Source organism: Cajanus cajan, chromosome 1, assembly GCF_000230855.2.
Source record: "Cajanus cajan strain Asha chromosome 1, NIPB_CcT2T_4, whole genome shotgun sequence".
NCBI lineage: Eukaryota > Viridiplantae > Streptophyta > Magnoliopsida > Fabales > Fabaceae > Cajanus > Cajanus cajan.
The window spans coordinates 41,048,704-41,069,258 of NC_138517.1; the positions used below are offsets into that span (position 1 = coordinate 41,048,704).

The 20,555-nt window shown below is 42.7% G+C and overlaps 1 non-coding gene across 1 annotated transcript; it reads right to left on the reverse strand.

The window, feature by feature from the left end:
* Nucleotides 1–20,235: 20,235 nt before the first annotated feature.
* LOC145954021 (small nucleolar RNA R71) lies at nucleotides 20,236–20,341 on the reverse strand. The gene has a single exon (XR_014431232.1). It is a non-coding gene; the product is annotated as a small nucleolar RNA R71 (small nucleolar RNA).
* Nucleotides 20,342–20,555: the final 214 nt, after the last annotated feature.

A 20,555-nucleotide genomic window follows, 5' to 3' on the forward strand; every position in this document is an offset into this window, starting at 1 on the left:
ATAATAGAATTAAAAACTTAGATAGCATACAACTTAGTTCGGCTCAACAACATTAATCAGCATAAGCATCATACAACACAGCTCAACGTTACATCATACAGCTTAAACATCATACGGAATTAACAACATTAATCAGCATAAACAACATTCGGCACAGCTCAACTTAACAATAATAACAACTCAAACAACATACAACACATCCCAGCTTAACAGCAATAACAGCTCAAACAACATACAACACAACTCAGCTTAACAGCAACAATAGCTCAAACAACATACAACACAACTCAACTTAACATTATTAACAACATAATCAACAACTTCACAACACACAACATATTCAACACATAATACAACTCACCATCTTGTTTACAACTCATCTATCATGTCAAATTACCCACCCAAACAACACCAATCAACCTAAGCACCTAAAACAACTTTCAACTTAACCAAATCACTAATTGCGAAATGGCAACCTTCACATAAAATAGCGTATCAAGAGTTATACTACTCCTACCATGCTCATCCTTATCTCATATGAAAGATAAGAAGATTTCATACAACTCTCATGAAGACACCAAGTTCTAATTCCTTCATCTACCTTTTTAAAAATTCTAAAAGCTGCAACAGCTATAACCAATGTTGGCAGCTTGAACCCTCTTCACTAAAACAACCATATCTGGAGTTCTAGACCTCCTTTTTGGGTGATTCCAGTGCCATTGGAAAGCTAACATCCAAGGCTACAAGTTTCATGAATACTCAAAGACCAAAATACTCACGCCTGGCGCATTAAAATCACGCCCGGCGAAAACTCAACCAGAGACCTACAGAGGTCCCCGTGCCCGGTGCAATTATCCTGCACCTAGCGCAATATCAGTAACAAAAGCATAAGATTCACGTCTGATAGTGCGCCCGGTGTGGTTCTCCCCACGCCCGGCGTGATTCACCCAGGGATTTCCTATTTCAAATCACGCCCGGCGCAAAGAACTGTGCCGAGCGCAATTTCAAACAGTAAACCTCACCACTTTCAAAATTTCACCCAAAACCTGCAAAATCAGCCAACTGAAACACATGCAATCCATCAAATGAACTACATTTACAGCATACAACTCAAAAACCATCTCTTTTTCAACATGCAACCATTAAACGTGTAAAAATCCCCATTTTTCTCAATTTTCCCGAAACCCCAAAAATGCACAACTCATCAAATCCGACCATCAATCTCCAAGAATCAAGCAACCTTTGAGTTTCTAAACTCATTTACAACAAATCCGCACGAATCTAGCTTTCCTTACCTCGAAGAAGAAGAAATTTGAGCTCCGGGGAAACGAAAGGAAGAAGGAGAGGAACGAAGAAAAGAGAATCCAACTCGGACCACTCAGCTAGCCTCTACTCAGCACCTACGATCACAGCAGCCACTACAATGAAATTTGAGAAAAGGGAAGAGAATGAGAGAACAAGAGAGTGAATCGAGAAAGGGAAATGAGGAGGGTTGAGAGGAAGGGGGAAGAAGGAGGGAGCGGGTCTCACACCAAGACAAAAGGAAAAGTCAAAATGCTAATGATCAGACAAAGGTCAAAGTATTAAACTAAATATCGATTACCAGACGCAAACAAAGAATGTCACGCAATCATATGAGAAATTAACCCTCAAAGGAGAATTTGAATATCGTCTACACTCAAAGAAGAACACACGAAGTCATTTGATTTATTAGAAGAAAATAAGAAAGAAGAAGAACATGCTCAAATGCTAAATCATGCATATGTCAGAAAAAGTACATCATTTTTTCATGCAAGGACAAAAGCTCCACAGCTATAGGGTCAGAAAAGAACAGAAGTTTCCTAGGACTCTGCTACAATCAGATACAGCTACTAACTGAGTAAGAAAACTTCACGGATTGTCTATCAACGACAAGCAACATTTAATGCACGAATCTGAGCATTAAATGAGAAGATCAAACTGGTCGTGAACGGCTATATTTGCTTCAACGGACAATTGCAATGGGTAGATCTCCATTAGACCATATATATATATATATATATCACTATCTCAAACCTTAAGAGGTTGGCTTTTGATTGGAAGAAAAAGAGTGATATCAAGCCCACGAGATAGAGACCAGAGATGAGCATACATAGTCATATGTACAATGTTATATTGTATTTTTATCTCTGTAGACTAAGGTGTTTGAAATGTCAGTAATGAACTAAACCTTAGTGAGTGTTGTAAACTTATGTATCCTCTCCATAAGAGTAACCTACACACTCAAAATCTCTGTAAAACTAAGGTAGCAAACCTTAGTGAGTGTAGAAAGTTTCCACTCCTCTCTGTGAGAGTTATGTATGCACTCAAACACAAACACAAATCTATCATGTAGAAAGCCTAAAGAGGCTAGGGAAAAAATACTTGTAAAGCCCGGAGGGGCTTGTCAAAGAATACTCACTACTAGCCAAAAGTGGCTGATAAGAAAATACTAGCGTTGGTGAGTGAAGCCGACGGGCCAAGAGTGGTCGAGAATACTTGGAGAACCAAAAGTTGTTTAAGAATACTAGCACTGGTCAGTGAAGCTGGCAGGCCAGAAGTGGTCGAGAATACTTGAACCAGAAGTGGTGTAAGAATACTAGCGCTGGTGAGTGAAGCTGGCGGGCCAGTGTAGACACCCAATTTCGTCCGGGGGCATACAAACAACAAGATAGGACATCAGAAGGCCTAAAACCCCAAATCAACTATTTTTAGTGGCCCGGAACGGGCCATTCCAAAAGGTTAAAAGACCTAACAAACCTAGTTTGGAATGGGCCATTCTGGTAAAGGAATTTAGTATTAATTTGTACCCCGGAACAGGCCGTTCTAGGGTGCAAAATTAACACATAACGTTCGAATCCGGAATGGGCCGTTCCAGCCCACATCTAATGCCTATAAAGAGAAATCTCGGGCACAGTTCTCAGGGCGGCCAGAGAAATTTCGAATAAGACTCCTTTGAGCACGAAAATTCTCTATCTCTCTCCCTTCTATTGTATTTCTTGAGATCTGTGAGGCATGTCGCCACCCGCCGAAACGGACCTTGGCGTTCGCGACGATGGTCGGACTCTTTTTAATGGTTCGAAAAATGATGGATTGTTAGAACGACTTATTCTCAAACTGAGACCTCATCGAACTAACAATTTTATTAAATGATTCACCAATCCATGTTAATCCCAAGCGGGACCCTCCATGGATTAGTGGTTTTCACAAAAAGAAGGGTTCTTGGAGTCGCCACCAATGTTTTACTCAAAACATTGGAAAAAGGGATAAGGCAATTGATTTTCGCAAATCAACCTTGGCCATTACAACCAGAGTTTGGTAAGGGAGTCGGTTACGTGCGGGGAAGGTGTTAGCACCCCACAACGCCCCTTTCGGGTTCCCTATGACAGATTATTTTATTAATAATAGTGTAAAATTACTAAATTACCCCTATTTATTATAAACGGCTATGAATAAGATATCTACATGATGAATAAATTAAACATGCGATGCAACAATCAGAAAGCAGTAAAAGGAAGGACTTTGAAGAAGAAACCTTTGAAGCGTGCTTTTATATATTCAAATGTTAGGAGGCTTTTTGGCGCTCCCTCCCACTACACGCTCGCTCGCTCCTTCCCTAAAAATTAATCTTTACTATGGAAATCAAAAAGATTTCCCTTCGACTAGTTCGAATTCTCAAGCTAAATGCTCAGAACTCAAGAACTTCGTCGGATCGGCTCTCGGAGAGAATTCTAGGGCAGAACACTGCTCAAAAACCCCAGAATGCTCAACAAGAAGGTCCAAATGTGTGCCAAAAGTGTAGAATGACGTCCAAATGACGTCCTATATATAGGAGTGAGGCGCAGTACAGCCTCTGACATCAATACGGCCCGTACTGAAGATTTGAACTACAGTACGGCCGTATTGAATTCAATACGGCCGTACTGAAGTTTCAAAAACTTCAGTACGGCCGTATTGGTTTGAGTACGGCCGTACTGAAGTTCAAAAACTTCAGTATGGCCGTATTGGTTTCAGTACGGCCGTATTGTAGTTCAAATTGTTCAGTACGGCCGTACTGAACTTCTAGGAGGCCGTATTGAGCTTCAATCCTCCCACATCTTTATTTTAAGCTACTCTAAGACTTCTAAACCTACGAATAATCATCCTAGGGTCTTCCAGGGTCTTCCAGGAGTCCTTCCGAATGACTTTCCTTCGGTCTTTGAGAGTCTTCGAGTCTTATTTCCGACCCGGACAATTTTAGGGGTCTACAGCTGCCCCCCCTTTACTTAGTCAAACGGCTTTTTGGTGTACCGGTTAACAAGTAAAGGAGTTGACCCAATTGTCCGGGGAGTAGGCCATCCTTCTGACTTGTAGTGTCTTCCGGTGGAAAATTGTTGAGTAGCCTCTCCAGGTTGAGTATTAGTCGTCGCCTCTCCAGGCTCGTGCATACCTCGGTGCTTCTGACAACCTCGGTAGCTGAGTACCGCCTCTCCAGGCTTAGCTTCGCTCGTCCTTCAAGCCGGAAGCTGCATACCTCCGTGTTTGTGACGACGGGGGTAGCGTGAGTACCGCCTCTCCAGGCTTAACTTCGCTCGTCCTTCGAGCCGGAAGCTGCATACCTCCGTGTTTGTGACGACGGGGTAGCGTGAGTACCGCCTCTCCAGGCTTAGCTTCGCTCGTCCTTCGAGTCGGAAGCTGCATACCTCCGTGTTTGTGACGACGGGGGTAGCGTGAGTACCGCCTCTCCAGGCTTAGCTTCGCTCGTCCTTCGAGCCGGAAGCTGCATACCTCCGTGTTTGTGACGACGGGGTAGCGTGAGTATCTCCTCTCCAGGGATTTGTGATGATTTTGTCTCCACAGTCCACGATGCTGCTTCGACGGTTATTTTTTGATTTTGGTGCCGCTGAGGGCTGGATAACGCAGGGATCCGTCTAGGGGATGTGCAGTTACTCATAGGTTCTTGTGTCCCAACTTTTCATTGCGTAGTTGGTGCCCACTGGGGAAATTCTGATTCCTTGGGGATGCAGACACAAAGATGCTCCTTTTGAGGTGAGCGATGCCTTATGATTGGCTGACGTCCTTTCGACGTTGGTGGAGTATCCCGGTTATCCTTATTCGGGTGACTCTTTTTGATTTTCTTGGTTTTGTTGCCTCTGCGTAGGCTGTTATCCGCTGGGGGATTCTGTCGTTAATTTTGATTAGCCTCTTCTGTTAGGCGGATCATCTTGACGTTCAATGATTGGCTGAATGCCGAATTCCGCTTGGGGAATGATTATTGATCTTTTTTTGGATTTTCTCTTTTTGAAGGAGTGCCTCTGAGTAGGCGAATTATCTTGATATTTGGTGTTCGGCTGAGTGCCGGATTCCGCTTGGTTATTGATCTTTTTGATTTTTCTCTTTTTGAAGGGGTGCCTCTGAGTAGGCGAATGGGGATTGAGGATCTTATGTATCCCAGAGCATTATTTAGAAAGCCTCTTCAGGCTTAGCTTCACTCGTCGCTCGAGTTGGAAAGCTATCTTCCACTGAGGAAGTCAAAGTCCTTTGACTCGGATATTCTGTTCGGATGATCATGCTTCCATTGGGGGATCTTACCGATCTTGCTTTGATAGCTCTTACTGGGGATTTGGTCCAAGAGTGCGAGCTGAGATTTCTCTGGGGAGTATTATTTCGGCAAGCCTCTCCAGGCTCAGTTATTCTGTACAATTGGGGAGTATTATTTCGGCAAGCCTCTCCAGGCTCAGTTATTCTGTACGATGAGGGAGTATTATTTCGGCAAGCCTCTCCAGGCTCAGTTATTCTGTACGATGGGGGAGTATTATTTCGGCAAGCCTCTCCAGGCTCAGTTATTCTGTATGATGAGGGAGTATTATTTTGGCAAGCCTCTCCAGGCTCAGTTATTCTGTACGATGGGGGAGTATTATTTCGGCAAGCCTCTCCAGGCTCAGTTATTCTGTACGATTTATTGTTTTTTCTGAATGTCTGCCTTTTTTGTTGATTTCGGCTTTTTCTGTATTTTTGCCTTTTTTTTGTTGATTTTTGGCTTTTTCTGTACGGAAGGATCTCAAACACACTCATAGATGAAGTATGCAGAGGAATGAAGATGTTGTGATGAATGAGAATGGGCCAATGTAGACCCCTAAAATTGTCCGGGTCGGAAATAAAGCTTGAAGACTCTCGAAGACTGAAGGATAATCAGCCAGAAGGACTCCTCGAAGGCCCTAGGAGGGTTCTCTGTAGGTCCAGAGGTCTTAGAATAGCTCAAAATAAAGAAGTGGAGGGAAAAAGCCCAATACGGCCGTACTGAACTTAATACGGCCGTATTGAAGCTTCAATACGGCCATACTGAAGTCAGTACGACCGTATTGACACTTCAATACAACCGCAGCGAACTCAATACGGGCGTATTGAAATTTCTGAACTTCAATACGACCGTATTGAACTTCAATACGACCGTATTGAAGTTCAAAAATTTCAATACGGCCGTATTGCCCCTGTAGGCCGTATTGCGCCTATTCCCTATAAATATGACGTCAATTGGACGTCATTCCACACTTTTTCACTGAGTTTTGACTCCCTCCTTGAGTATTCTGGGGTTTTTGAGCAGTGTTCTGCCCTAGAAATCTCTCTGGGAGTCGATCCGACGAAGTTCTGGAATTCTGAGCACTTAGCTTGGAGATTCGAACCTAGTCGAAGGGAAATCCTCCGGATTTCCATAGTCAAAAGTTTTTAGGAAGGAGCGAGCGAGCTTGTAGAGCGAGGGAACGCCAAAAAGCTTCCCAGTTTTACTCAATATATAAAAGCACGCTTCAAGAGGTTTCTTCTTAAATCCTTCCTTTTACTGCTTTCTGTGTGCATATTTAAACTGTCATCATGTAGATAGTTAATTTATAATCGCTTATAATAAATAGGGGTAATTTAGTAATTTTACACTGTTATTTTAGAAAATAATCTGTCATAGGGAACCCGAAAGGGGCGCTGTGGGGTGCTAACACCTTCCCCACGCGTAACCGACTCCCTTACCCAACTCTGGTTGTAATGGCCAAAGTTGATTTATAAAATCAATTGCCTTATCCCTTTTTCCAATGTTTTGAGTAAAACATTGGTGGCGACTCCACGAACCCTCCTTTTGCGAAAACCACTAATCCATGGAGGGTCCCGCTTGGGATTAATATGGATTGGTGAATCATTTTAATAAAATTGCTCGTTTGACGAGGTCTCAGTTTGAGAATAAGTCATTCTAGCAATCCATACTTTTCAAAACAATAAAAGAGTCCAACCATCCTTCGCGAATGCCGAAAGCCCGTTTGGGCCGGTGGCGACAGCCAATACGGGCCGTATTGAATTCAATACGCCCGTATTGGTGTGGACGTTATGGCCAATGCTGGCGTATTCATTTCGGTACGCCCGTATTGAGTTGAAAATTTGTTCATAACCCTGATTTTAGTACGGAAGATGGCGACTCCACTGGGGAAGCTTCGAGAGTCAGTCCCATTTAGTGACAGATTATTTTTAACAAATAATAGTTAAAATTACTTCATTACCCCTTGCTTGTATGATAACATGCTTTATATATTTGGCTTTAATAACTGTTGTATTTTTAAATTTACGCAATTGTTTGAAATAAAAACTGCACACAAACCTTTGCACACAACAGTTCCCTCTATACCCGGGGGCATGAGTGATTAACCATAGGGAGTGGATGTTAGTACGGCCGGTTGTCGAATGGGTCTATAGGTGCCCGTAGACCGTTGTCGGAAAACATCACTCAAGGTGATAACCATGAACTCGAGTCCGACAGTGCGTTGGAGCTTTCCATCGGCTTACGACGAAAGGAATTGGGTCCCTATAATGGGGGCACCTTGGGGGCCTCAGACCGGTGAGAACAGTTAGATCCACCTTGAATATGCACTTTTCTGCAGGATACCCCTACCTCGTGATTCGCTCGTGACTGTTCGTGGATGAGTGAATTGTTTGTGCATTGATTATGTGACATTGTATGAGCATACATTGCATTATTTAAACATACAACATTCCCTTCTTTAAAATAAGAATAAATGGGAATAAGAATCTTCCATTGCATGGTGTTAACATCTACCTTCATCACATTCATGTAGGTAGTTTCCCTTTTCACCCAAAAAATACAAAAATATATAAAATAAAAAATACCCAAAAAAAAGAAAAAAAGGTTATTTATCCAAACCAAGCAATATCATGCATCATCTTAGGAACATCCTAAAAACATGATAATGCTTAGTTGAATAAACACTATGCATGCATATTCAACCTCATCATCTCATATCATGCATATAGATCATGGAGAGATCTAGGAGTCATTCATACATCTCTCCTAGTAATCCATTAATAAACATTAATAAAAAGAAAGAAATAATCGATGTGTATATTCAAAGAATGGATCACACGCCGTTCGTTATCAAGTGTAAGCCAACAACCGCGCCAAGCGAGCACACGTCAACTCCGTTGTTGGTAATCAAGACAAACAAAGGGGAAGGTCCAACACCATTAAGGATCACAGTTCCAAGGCCTTTCCCTTACAAATCAAATAAGGCTGTGCCGTGGATATACGACATCCACTCTTCTGCCGACAGCGATATCTCCAACATCGCTGGACTTGGGGGCATGACTAGGAGTGGTAGGATCTACACTCCCGATGATCTTCATAACAAAGCCCCCAAGAATAAAGAAAAAGAAGAAAAGAAAACCAAGGAAAAAAGAATCCGAGGAGGAGACAGACGAGCTGTTAAAGTTTATCCGACAGAGCGAGTACTCCATCATGGATCAACTTCATAGGACGCCAGCAAAGATTACGCTGTTGATCCTATGCTCCGAACCGCATCGGCAAGCTCTGTTGAAAGTCTTGAACGAGGCATACATGTCGCACACTATCTCCCAAGACAAGTTTGAGGGGATTGTTAGTCACATCACGGCTAATGATCACCTCACCTTCATCGATGAAGAAATCCCCGCCGAGGGATCAAACCACAACAAGCCCTTGCACATCTCTATAAAGTGCAAGGAGTATCACATCGTTAAAGTCTTGGTAGATAATGGATCTTCCTTGAAAGTGATGCCAAAAAGAACGCTCAAGCAATTGGCAATCAAGGGAGTCCAAATGCGCCCGAACAACATGATCGTTCGAGCCTTCGACGGCTCTAAAAGAGAAGTGGTGGGAGAAGTCAATCTTCCAATCCAAATTGGACCCACCGTCTTTAATGTCGAATTCCAAGTGATGGACATTACTCCCGCATACAGCTGTCTCCTCGGCCGATCTTGGATTCATGATGCGAAAGCTGTACCCTCTACGCTCCACCAGAAAGTCAAGATCATAGTGGGTGACAAACTGGTGACCGTGCAAGCTGAAGATGACATACTCATCAGCAAGCCATCCAACATACCTTATGTGGATGCAACAGAGGAAGCTTTGGAAACCGCCTTCCAAGCATTGGAAATTGCCAATGTTGAAACGTTTCCCCGAGAAATGAAGAAGGTAGCCCATATGCTCACTAAGAACGGATACTTGCCAGGACAAGGATTAGGCAAGGACTCCCAAGGAATCCCGGAGCTACCCGTTATCAAAGATAATCCGGGGAAACAAGGGTTAGGATACAACCCTAACAAAGATCAAAGGACGAAGAGGAACCAAGTTCCTTCTCGACGTTCTTTAAGCCAGATCTTTAGGAAGGCTGGTTCACAAACGTCAAGGCCAGCTGTTGTCATCAAGTGTCCTTCTCCTTCCGATAGGGATGTATAGACTCAGTGACTATTAGAGATCACTCCTCGGGGACAGCCCGACCCCCGAGCCTCGATAGGGCACATGTTTCCATTATGATTATAATAAAATCATTCTTCATTAATTCTTTATTGCTTCTTTTCTCGCTTGCAATAAAATTCTAGACCACATTATTTTAACCCTGTTTGAATAAACATGAATGAGGTTAAAATCATCTTAATAATAATAAACCCACATCATTTTTATGTGGAAGTGTGTGTGTCAACTTGGAGCACCTTTTCTTGGCCTCAATAAGTGCCATCATGGATAAAGAAATCCTAAAGAGCAAAAGACCCGCTAGGAATCCCACAAAAGGGTGACCTAGGCAAAAGTTAGGGTTACAAAATAAGACCAAAAGACCCGCTAGGAATCCCACAAAAGGGTGACCTAGGCAAAAATTAGGGTTACAAAAATAATGAATAAAAACAAAAGCCCGCTAAGACACCACAAATGGGTGTTTTAGGCAAAAGTAGGAGCCATCAAAAAAGAAAAAAACAGAATAAATCCATGATGGTACCATCAATTGAATTCAACAAAGGGGCTCAAGAAAAGCTATCCAAGTTGTCAAAGCACAATCATTAATAACAAAGATGTGCTTAACCTCATAAGTGTTTAATCGAACAAGCCTAAACACATAAGCCTACCTTGGCCACCCATTCTTACAAAATCCATTTTTCAAAAATAAAATAATCCCCTCTAAAACACAAACTTTTGAAAATATATATCCTTTCCTTCTTTTCTCTCTTGTCCCAACGATTTTTGAATAATCTAGTGGAAACATGGAGATATAGTGGTCAATAGGAGGGTTGACACATCTTCTAAAGAAAGGGAAGAATCATTTGGTTGATGACACCAAAATCAAATATGCATCATTCCTCGGTAACAGAAATCGGCAGAGCACAGTCCGTCTGGAGGAATGGCAAAATCCAAACACAAAAACGCATCGGTTAATTCTTTTGAAAAAAGAATCAAATAGAATTAGGTGCATCATACTGCATACATGCATACAGATGATAGGTGTACTGGAAGATCACTTATTCTCTGTTTATTGAAAAAACAAAAAAATAAAAAATATAAACTTCAGAAAAACAATACGCCCGTATCATGTTCAGTACGCCCGTACCAAAATTAGGGTTATGAACAAATTTTCAATACAATACGGGCATACTGAAATGAATAACGGCCGTATCGGCAATAACAGAAATCCTCCCTCACGTCGATGACAAAATTCCTCCAAGAAGAAGAGGATAGGGGGAGCCATTCATTTTTTCTAAAAAAAAAACAAATTAATAAAATAATTAAACTTGCATTTTGTGCATCGCGCACATTAATTGCACATTCAAAGACCTCATCATGAGGCAATTGCATAAAATAGGAAAAATAGAAAAATTGCTTGTGTATGACAGCAACAAACAAAATGCAAAGATTCAGAAAATCAACAGCGTCATACAGAATAACTGAGCCTGGAGAGGCTTGCCGAAAGAATACTCTCAGAATAACTGAGCCTGGAGAGGCTTGCCGAAAAAATACTCTCAGAATAACTGAGCCTGGAGAGGCTTGCCGAAAGAATACTCTCAAAATAACCGAGCCTGGAGAGGCTTGCCGAAAGAATACTCTCAGAATAACTGAGCCTGGAGAGGCTCGCCGAAATAATACTCTCTCAAAATAACTGAGCCTGGAGAGGCTCGCCGAAATAATACTCTCTCAGAATAATTGAGCCTGGAGAGGCTCGCCGAAATAATACTCTCTCAGAATAACTGAGACATTTCTATACAGAAAAAGCCAAAACCAACAAAAAAGGCAAAAACACAGAAAAAGCCAAAATCAACAAAAAAGGCAAAAACACAGAAAAAGCCAAAATCGAAAAAAGGGCAAAATACAGAAAATCCAACAAATCATACAGAATAATTGAGCCTGGAGAGGCTCGCCGAAATAATACTCTCTCAGAATAACTGAGCCTGGAGAGGCTTGCCTAAATAATACTCCCGCAGAATAATTGAGCCTGGAGAGGCTTGCCGAAATAATACTCCTTCAGAATAATTGAGCCTGGAGAGGCTCGCCGAAATAATACTCTTTCATCATAACTAAAGCCTGGAGAGGCTTGCCTAAATAATACTCCCGCAGAATAATTGAGCCTGGAGAGGCTTGCCGAAATAATACTCCTTCAGAATAATTGAGCCTGGAGAGGCTCGCCGAAATAATACTCTTTCATCATAACTAAAGCCTGGAGAGGCTTGCAGAAATAATACTCTCAGAATATTTGAGCCTGGAGAGGCTTGCTGAAATAATACTCTTTCAGAATAATTAAGCCTGGAGAGGCTTGCAGAAATAATACTTCCTCAGAATAACTAAAGCCTGGAGAGGCTTGCAGAAATAATACTCCCCCAACTGTACAGAATAAATGAGCCTGGAGAGGCTCGCAGAAATAATACTCCCCAGAGAAAACCTCAACTCATGCTCTTGGATTCAAAATCCCCAGCAAGAGCTATCAAAGCAAAACCGACGCAATCCCCAATGGAAGTGCGATCATCCAAACAGTATATACAAGTCAAGGGACTTAACACTTCCTCAGTGGAAGATAGCTCTCCGACTCAAAGCGCTGAGTGAGGCTAAGCCTGCAGAGGTTTCCTAAATAATACTCTGGGATACATAAGATCCCTCATTCCCCAATCGCCTACTCAGAGGCATCCCTGCAAAAGGAGAAAAATCAAAAAAAAAAAAAAAAAAAAAAAAAAAAATATATATATCAATAAATATTCCCCAAGTGGAATCCGGCACTCAGCCGAACACTGAACCCCAATTCCTCAGTCGCCTACATAAGAGGCACTCCTTCAAAAGGAAAAATCATAAAAAGATCAATAATCATTCCCCAAGTGGAATCCGGCTCTCAGCCTATCATTGAACATCAAGATGATCTGCCTAACAGAAGAGGCCAATCACAAACCAATGACAAAATCCCCTGGCGGATAACAGCCTACACAGAGGCAACAAAATCCAAAAATTAAAAAGAGTTACCCGAATAAGGATAAACCGGGATACTCCACCAACGTCAAAGGACGTCAGCCAAACATAAGGCATCGCTCAACTCAGAGAGAAAGAGCATCTGTGTCTATACCCCAAGGAGTCAGAAATTCCCCAAGGGTACCAACAATGCAATGCAAGTTGGGGCACAGGAACCTGTGAATGACTGCACATCCCCTAGACGGATCCCTGCGTTATCCAGCCCTCAGTGGCACAAAAATCAAAAATAATCGTCGAAGCAGCATCGTGGACTGTGGAGACAAAATCAACATCCAGAATCCCCAGCGGATAACAGCCTACACAGAGGCAGCAAAAAAATCAGAAAATCAAAAAGAGTTACCCGAACAAGGATAACCGGGATACTCCACCAACGTCGAAAGGACGTCAGCCAATCATAAGGCACCGCTCACATCAGAAAGAGCATCTTTGTGTCTGCACCCAAAGGAATCAGAAATTCCCCAGTGGGAACCAACTACGCAATGGAAAGTTGGGACACAAGAACCTGTGAGTAACTGCACATCCCCTAGACGGATCCCTGCGTTATCCAGCCCCTAGTGGCACAAAATCAAAAAACAACCGTCGAAGCAGCATCGTGGACTGTGGAGACAAAATCATCACAAATCCCTGGAAAGGAGATATTCACGCTACCCCCGTCGTCACAAACACGGAGGTATGCAGCTTCCGGCTCGGGCAATGAGCGAAGCTATCTCTGGAAAAGGGATACTCACCGCTTACCGTTGTCACAAAGGTACTTAGCTTCCGGCTCAAACAAAGAGTGAAGCTAAGCCTGGAGAGGGGCGGGGTACTCACAGCTTCCAGCTTGGGGCAGCAAGCAAAGCAAGGCCTGGAGAGGCAAAAACTCACACTGCTACCGTTTTCACAAGGGTACTTAGCTTCCGGCTCGAACAAAGAGTGAAGCTAGGCCTGGAGAGATGGTACTTACAGCTTCCAGCTTGGGCAACAAGCAAAGCAAGGCCTGGAGAGGCAAAACTCACACTGCTACCGTTTTCACAAGGGTACTTAGCTTCCGGCTCGAACAAATAGTGAAGCTAGGCCTGGAGAGATGGTACTTACAGCTTCCGGCTCGGGCAATGAGCGAAGCTATCTCTGGAAAAGGGACACTCACCGCTACTGTTTTCACAAAGGTACTTAGCTTCCGGCTCAAACAAAGAGTGAAGCTAAGCCTGGAGAGGCGGGGTACTCACAGCTTCCAGCTTGGGCAACAAGCAAAGCAAGGCCTGGAGAGGCAAAACTCACACTGCTTACCGTTGTCACAAGGGTACTTAGCTTCCGGCTCAAACAAAGAGTGAAGCTAAGCCTGGAAAGGCGGTACTCAACCCTCAGCGTCATCAGAGGCGCGTTGATGTCCAACTTCCGGCTCGGGCGTCGAGTGAAGTTGACCTTGGAGAAGGTAAACTCAGCTACCGAGGATGTCAGAAGCGCCGAGGTATGCACCCACCTGGAGAGGCTACTCAACATTTTTCCACCGGAAGACGCTACAAGTCAGAAGGTCGGCACAATACCCGGACAATTGGGTCAACTCCTTTACTTGTCAGCCGATACACCAAAAGGCCGTCCGACTAAGTAAAGGGGGGGCAGCTGTAGACCCCTAAAATTGTCCGGGTCGGAAATAAAGCTTGAAGACTCTCGAAGACTAAAGGATAATCAGCCAGAAGGACTCCTCGAAGGCCCTAGGAGGGTTCTCTGTAGGTCCAGAGGTCTTAGAATAGCTCAAAATAAAGAAGTGGAGGGAAAAAGCCCAATACGGCCGTACTGAACTTAATACGGCCGTATTGAAGCTTCAATACGGCCATACTGAAGTCAGTACGACCGTATTGACACTTCAATACAACCGCAGCGAACTCAATACGGGCGTATTGAAATTTCTGAACTTCAATACGACCGTATTGAACTTCAATACGACCGTATTGAAGTTCAAAAATTTCAATACGGCCGTATTGCCCCTGTAGGCCGTATTGCGCCTATTCCCTATAAATATGACGTCAATTGGACGTCATTCCACACTTTTTCACTGAGTTTTGACTCCCTCCTTGAGTATTCTGGGGTTTTTGAGCAGTGTTCTGCCCTAGAAATCTCTCTGGGAGTCGATCCGACGAAGTTCTGGAATTCTGAGCACTTAGCTTGGAGATTCGAACCTAGTCGAAGGGAAATCCTCCGGATTTCCATAGTCAAAAGTTTTTAGGAAGGAGCGAGCGAGCTTGTAGAGCGAGGGAACGCCAAAAAGCTTCCCAGTTTTACTCAATATATAAAAGCACGCTTCAAGAGGTTTCTTCTTAAATCCTTCCTTTTACTGCTTTCTGTGTGCATATTTAAACTGTCATCATGTAGATAGTTAATTTATAATCGCTTATAATAAATAGGGGTAATTTAGTAATTTTACACTGTTATTTTAGAAAATAATCTGTCATAGGGAACCCGAAAGGGGCGCTGTGGGGTGCTAACACCTTCCCCACGCGTAACCGACTCCCTTACCCAACTCTGGTTGTAATGGCCAAAGTTGATTTATAAAATCAATTGCCTTATCCCTTTTTCCAATGTTTTGAGTAAAACATTGGTGGCGACTCCACGAACCCTCCTTTTGCGAAAACCACTAATCCATGGAGGGTCCCGCTTGGGATTAATATGGATTGGTGAATCATTTTAATAAAATTGCTCGTTTGACGAGGTCTCAGTTTGAGAATAAGTCATTCTAGCAATCTATACTTTTCAAAACAATAAAAGAGTCCAACCATCCTTCGCGAATGCCGAAAGCCCGTTTGGGCCGGTGGCGACAGCCAATACGGGCCGTATTGAATTCAATACGCCCGTATTGGTGTGGACGTTATGGCCAATGCTGGCGTATTCATTTCGGTACGCCCGTATTGAGTTGAAAATTTGTTCATAACCCTGATTTTAGTACGGGTGTACTGAACATGGTACGGGCGCATTGTTTTTTCTGAAGTTTATATTTTTTGTTTTTTTGTTTTTTTGTTTTTTTGTTTTTTTTGTTTTTTTTTGTTTTTTTTTTTGTTTGTTTTTTTCAATAAATAGAGAATAAGTGATCTTCCAGTACACCTATCATCTGTATGCATGTATGCGGTATGATGCACCTAATTCTATTTGATTTATTTTTTCAAAAGAATTAACCGATGCGTTTCTTTGCTTGGATTTTTCCATTCCTCTAGACGGGCTGTGCGCTGCCGATTTATGTAACCGAGGAATGATGCGTGTTATATCGAGATTGGTGTCATCAACCAAGTGATCCTTTCCTTCCTTTAGAAAACGTGTCAACCCTCCTATTGACCACTATATCTCCATGTTTCCACTAGATTATTCTAAAATCGTTTGGGACAAGAGAGAAAAGAAAGGAAAGATATTCTTTTTGTTCAAAAGTTTGTGTTTTAGAGGAGATTATTTATTGAAAATGGTTTTTGTAAGAATGGCTGGCCGAGGTAGGCTCATGTGTTTAGGCTTGTTTGATTAAACACTTATGAAGTTAATAAAATCTTGTTTATTGACGTTGTGATTTTGACAACTTAGATAGCTTCCCTTGAACCTTTCTTTTTTGAATTCGGCTCATGGTACCATCATGGATTTATTTTCGCTTTTTGATTGTCCTTATTTTTGCCTAAAACACCCTTTTGTGGCGTTTTAGCGGACCTTTGTTTTTATTTATTTTTGCAACCCTAACTTTTGCCTAGGTCACCTTTTCGTGGGATTCCTAGCGGGTCTTTTGCTCTTATTTTTGCGCAGCCCCCTTTTTGGGTTTCCTGCCGAGCTTTCTTTTATTTTAAAAGATTTCTTTTTATCCATGATGGCACTTGTCGAGGCCAAGGGAAGGTGCTCCAAGTTGTCACACACACTTCCACATAAAAATGATGCGGGTTTATTGTTAAGATGATTTTAACCTCATTCATGTTTATTCAAACAGGGTTAAAAATAATGCGGTTTAGAAATTTATTATAAGCAAGAAGAGAAGCAGTAAGAAATAATAAAGAATGATTTTATTATAATCATAATGGAAACATGTGCCCTATCGAGGCTCGGGGGTCGGGCTGTCCCCGAGGAGTAATCTCTAATAGTCATCAGGTTTATACATCCCTATCGGAAGGAGAAGAGCACTTGATGACGACGACCGGCCTTGACGCTTGTGAACCGGCCTTCCTAAAGATCTGGCTTAAAGAACGTCGAGAAGGATCTTGGTTCCTCTTCGTCCTTTGATCTTTATTAGGGTTGTATCCTAACCCTTGTTTCCCCGGATTATCCTTGATAATGGGTAGCTCGGGAATTCCTTGGGAATCCTTGCCAAGTCCTTGTCCTGGCAAGTATCCGTTCTTGGTGAGCATGGAGGCTACCTTCTTCATTTCTCGGGGAAGCGTTTCAACATTGGCAATTTCCAATGCTTGGAAGGCGGTTTCTAGAGCTTCCTCTGCTGCATCCACGTAAGGTATGGTGGATGGCTTGCTGATGAGTATGTCGTCTTCAGCCTGTAAAGTCACCAGCTTGTCACCCACTATGAATTTGACTTTCTGGTGGAGCGTAGAAGGAACAGCTTTCGCATCATGAATCCAAGGTCGGCCGAGGAGACAGCTGTATGCGAGAGTAATGTCCATCACTTGAAATTCGACGTTGAAGATGGTGGGCCCAATTTGGATTGGGAGATTAACTTCTCCCACCACTTCTCTTTTAGAACCGTCAAAAGCTCGGACGATCATGTTGCTCGGGCGCATTTGGATTCCCTTGATTGCCACTTGATCGAGCGTTCTTTTTGGCATCACATTCAAGGAAGATCCATTATCCACCAAGACTTTAGCGATGTGATACTCCTTGCACTTTACAGAGATGTGCAAGGGCTTGTTATGATTTGGTCCCCCAGCGGGGATTTCTTCATCGGTGAAAGTGAGGTGGTCATTAGCCGTGATGTGACTAACAATCCCCTCAAACTTGTCTTGGGAGATAGTGTGCGACACATATGCCTCGTTCAAGACTTTCAACAGAGCTTGCCGATGCGGTTCGGAGCATAGGATCAACGACAACAGACTAATCTTTGATGGCGTCTTATGAAGTTGATCCATGATGGAGTACTCGCTCTGTCGGATATATTTTAACAGCTCGTTAGTCTCCTCCTCGGATTCTTTATTTTCCTCGTTTTTTCTTTTTCTTTATTCTTGGGAGCTTTATCATGAAGATCTTCGGGAGTGTAGATCCTGCTGTTAAGTCTCAATTATACATCTTTTTGAATGAGAATTATTGTACAACTCTACTCATTCTTAGCACCATTGCAATATAATTGTTCTCTTTTTGGTTCATTTTGTGTGCAGATATAACTAACCCAAATTTAGCTAACAATACCTTAATACACCTCATTTTTTGTGCAGGTATTGAGCTAGAGATTTGAGGATTGAAGATCTTTTGGATTGGAAACATAAGGAGCCAAGGAGCAGAGTAGAGTGGCTGCGCCGGGCGCAAGATGACGCCGCGCCGGGCTTGAGAAGAACAGAGCAGTGGACTTCTGGAAGTCATATATGCGCCGGGCACGAGACTCCACCACGCCGGGCGTGATCGAGGCAGAGAGTACCTCAATACTCTCTGGAACGAATTGCGCCGGGCTTAATAGAGAATTGCGCCGGGCTTGCTCTAAGGCAGAGAATGTTTGAAAGCCTCTGGAAGACACTGCGCCGGGCGTAAAAGTAATTGCGCCGGGCTTATAACGAGGCAGAAAGTGCTCAGAAGACTCTAAGCCGGGCGCGAAGACTTATGCGCCGGGCGCGAAACCCTAATCTGACCTCCCAGGCTCGTATTTGAAGCCATTTTCGAGGGTTTCTCCCTCATCTACACATTGGGCGCGTTTTGGGAGCTGTGGAAGGGATTCCCGGAGCTTGGAGCCGTTCGTGTGTGGGTCTTTCCTTCGGTTCTTCATTTCTCCCTTCATCTCTATTTTGTATTTACCCTCTTTGTTGAGTGGTTTCACCCATTTTTGTGGGGTTAGATGTAACCAACGAATTCTATTGTAATCCTTACGGTTTTTATGATATATATACATGTTGTTTCATTCATTGTTGTTTATGTTTCTATTCTTAATGCTTGCTTTGGATTTAATCTCATTGCATGATATAGGTTCCATTGGGTATTGGAAAATAACCCTTGAAACTAGCTCTGAAACAAATGCCTAGTGGGAAATGTATCTAGGAATGGAGCTTAGCCCATTAGTAGTCTTAAACCCTAGCCCGTAATGCGGATGTAGATATTGGGTACTCAAGGGATTGATATTCAATATCCACATCTAGGCTCTTGCTCTAAGGGATTAGGTTTGAGTAAACTATTGGGTTGACTAAGCAATGAATTTAACAAGAGATTAAGGATTCATTAGTTTGACGTTTGGTGAAATCTGACCCCACAATCTCACAAAACCATAAAATCATTTCTACCCTTTCCACTCACAAACCAATATTTATTTACAGCTTTCATTCCAATAGTCTTAACCTTGAATTCACATGACAAATTATGAAATTGGAATTATTTTTTAGTCACGAATAGTCAATAAATGCTTATTTTACCTTCCAATCCCTGTGGATACGATATTTTTACTACTTGAACGGCCGGTATACTTGCCGTGTTTGAGACCGTTGATAGAATTAAACGAAATTTCAATTATAACAAAAGTACTTCAACGGAAATCCTCAACAAGTTTTTGGCGCCGTTGCCGGGGATTAGCAAGGCAATTTAGTATTTATAGCTATTTGTGACTTGTTCCTTTACTTTTATTGCTAATTTCTATTTCAGCAACTAATTCTTTGGGCTGACTTGTGCACTCTAGTCTTTGGTTTTCTCTTGTATGCAAGGTACTATCCGAACCAGAGGTACTGTTTCTTCTGAGCCATTGTTGAACGATCCTGAGATTGAACGCACGGCAAGGAGGAATAATAGCAACAGGAGGAGAAGGAGGACTAGAGCAAATCCAGTTAGCCAACCAACCATTCAGTTTCCTGAAGCTTTTGTTTCTGACATTCCTGAGTTCACTATGGAAGGTGAAGATGGTACTCACGATAACAATCAAAACCGGAGGCGCACTATAGGTGATACTTTCACCTACACTAGCCCGAGGGAGTTCTCAAGCATTGTGAGGCCTACAATGAACGACAGACTAGCAGAAATGAAGCCTGCACTGCTACAGCTTATCAGTTCTCATCAATTTTCTGGCCTGGATCATGAAGACCCACACACTCATCTCTACACTTTTTATGAGTTGTGTGGTTCAGTTGGAGTTTCTGGGACTGATGAAGAGGCACTTTTCATGAGGTTGTTTCCATTTTCTCTGAATGGGAAGGCTAAGGCTTGGCTTCATTCTCAGCCAAACCAAAGCCTGACAACTTGGAGGGATGTGGAGACCAAATTCTTAGCCAGGTTCTTTCCCCCATCCAAGAACACTGAGGCCAGAACTGCTATTGCTACTTTTGCTCAAGGTGCGGATGAGCCACTATGTGAAGCATGGGAGAGGTACAAATCATTGTTGAGGAGGTGCCCTAATCATGGTTTTGAGGTGGAGCTTCAAGTTCAAACTTTCTGTAATGGGTTACAACCTCAAACCAAGATGATATTGGATGCTTCTTTTGGAGGGTCAGTCATGTTCAGAACTGCTGAAGAAGCTATCACAATCATTGAGTCCATGGCTTCCACAGACTTCAGGAGCCAGCATGGTAGAAGCTCTTCAACCAAGAGAGGAGTTTTGGAGTTGAGTACTCAAGATGCG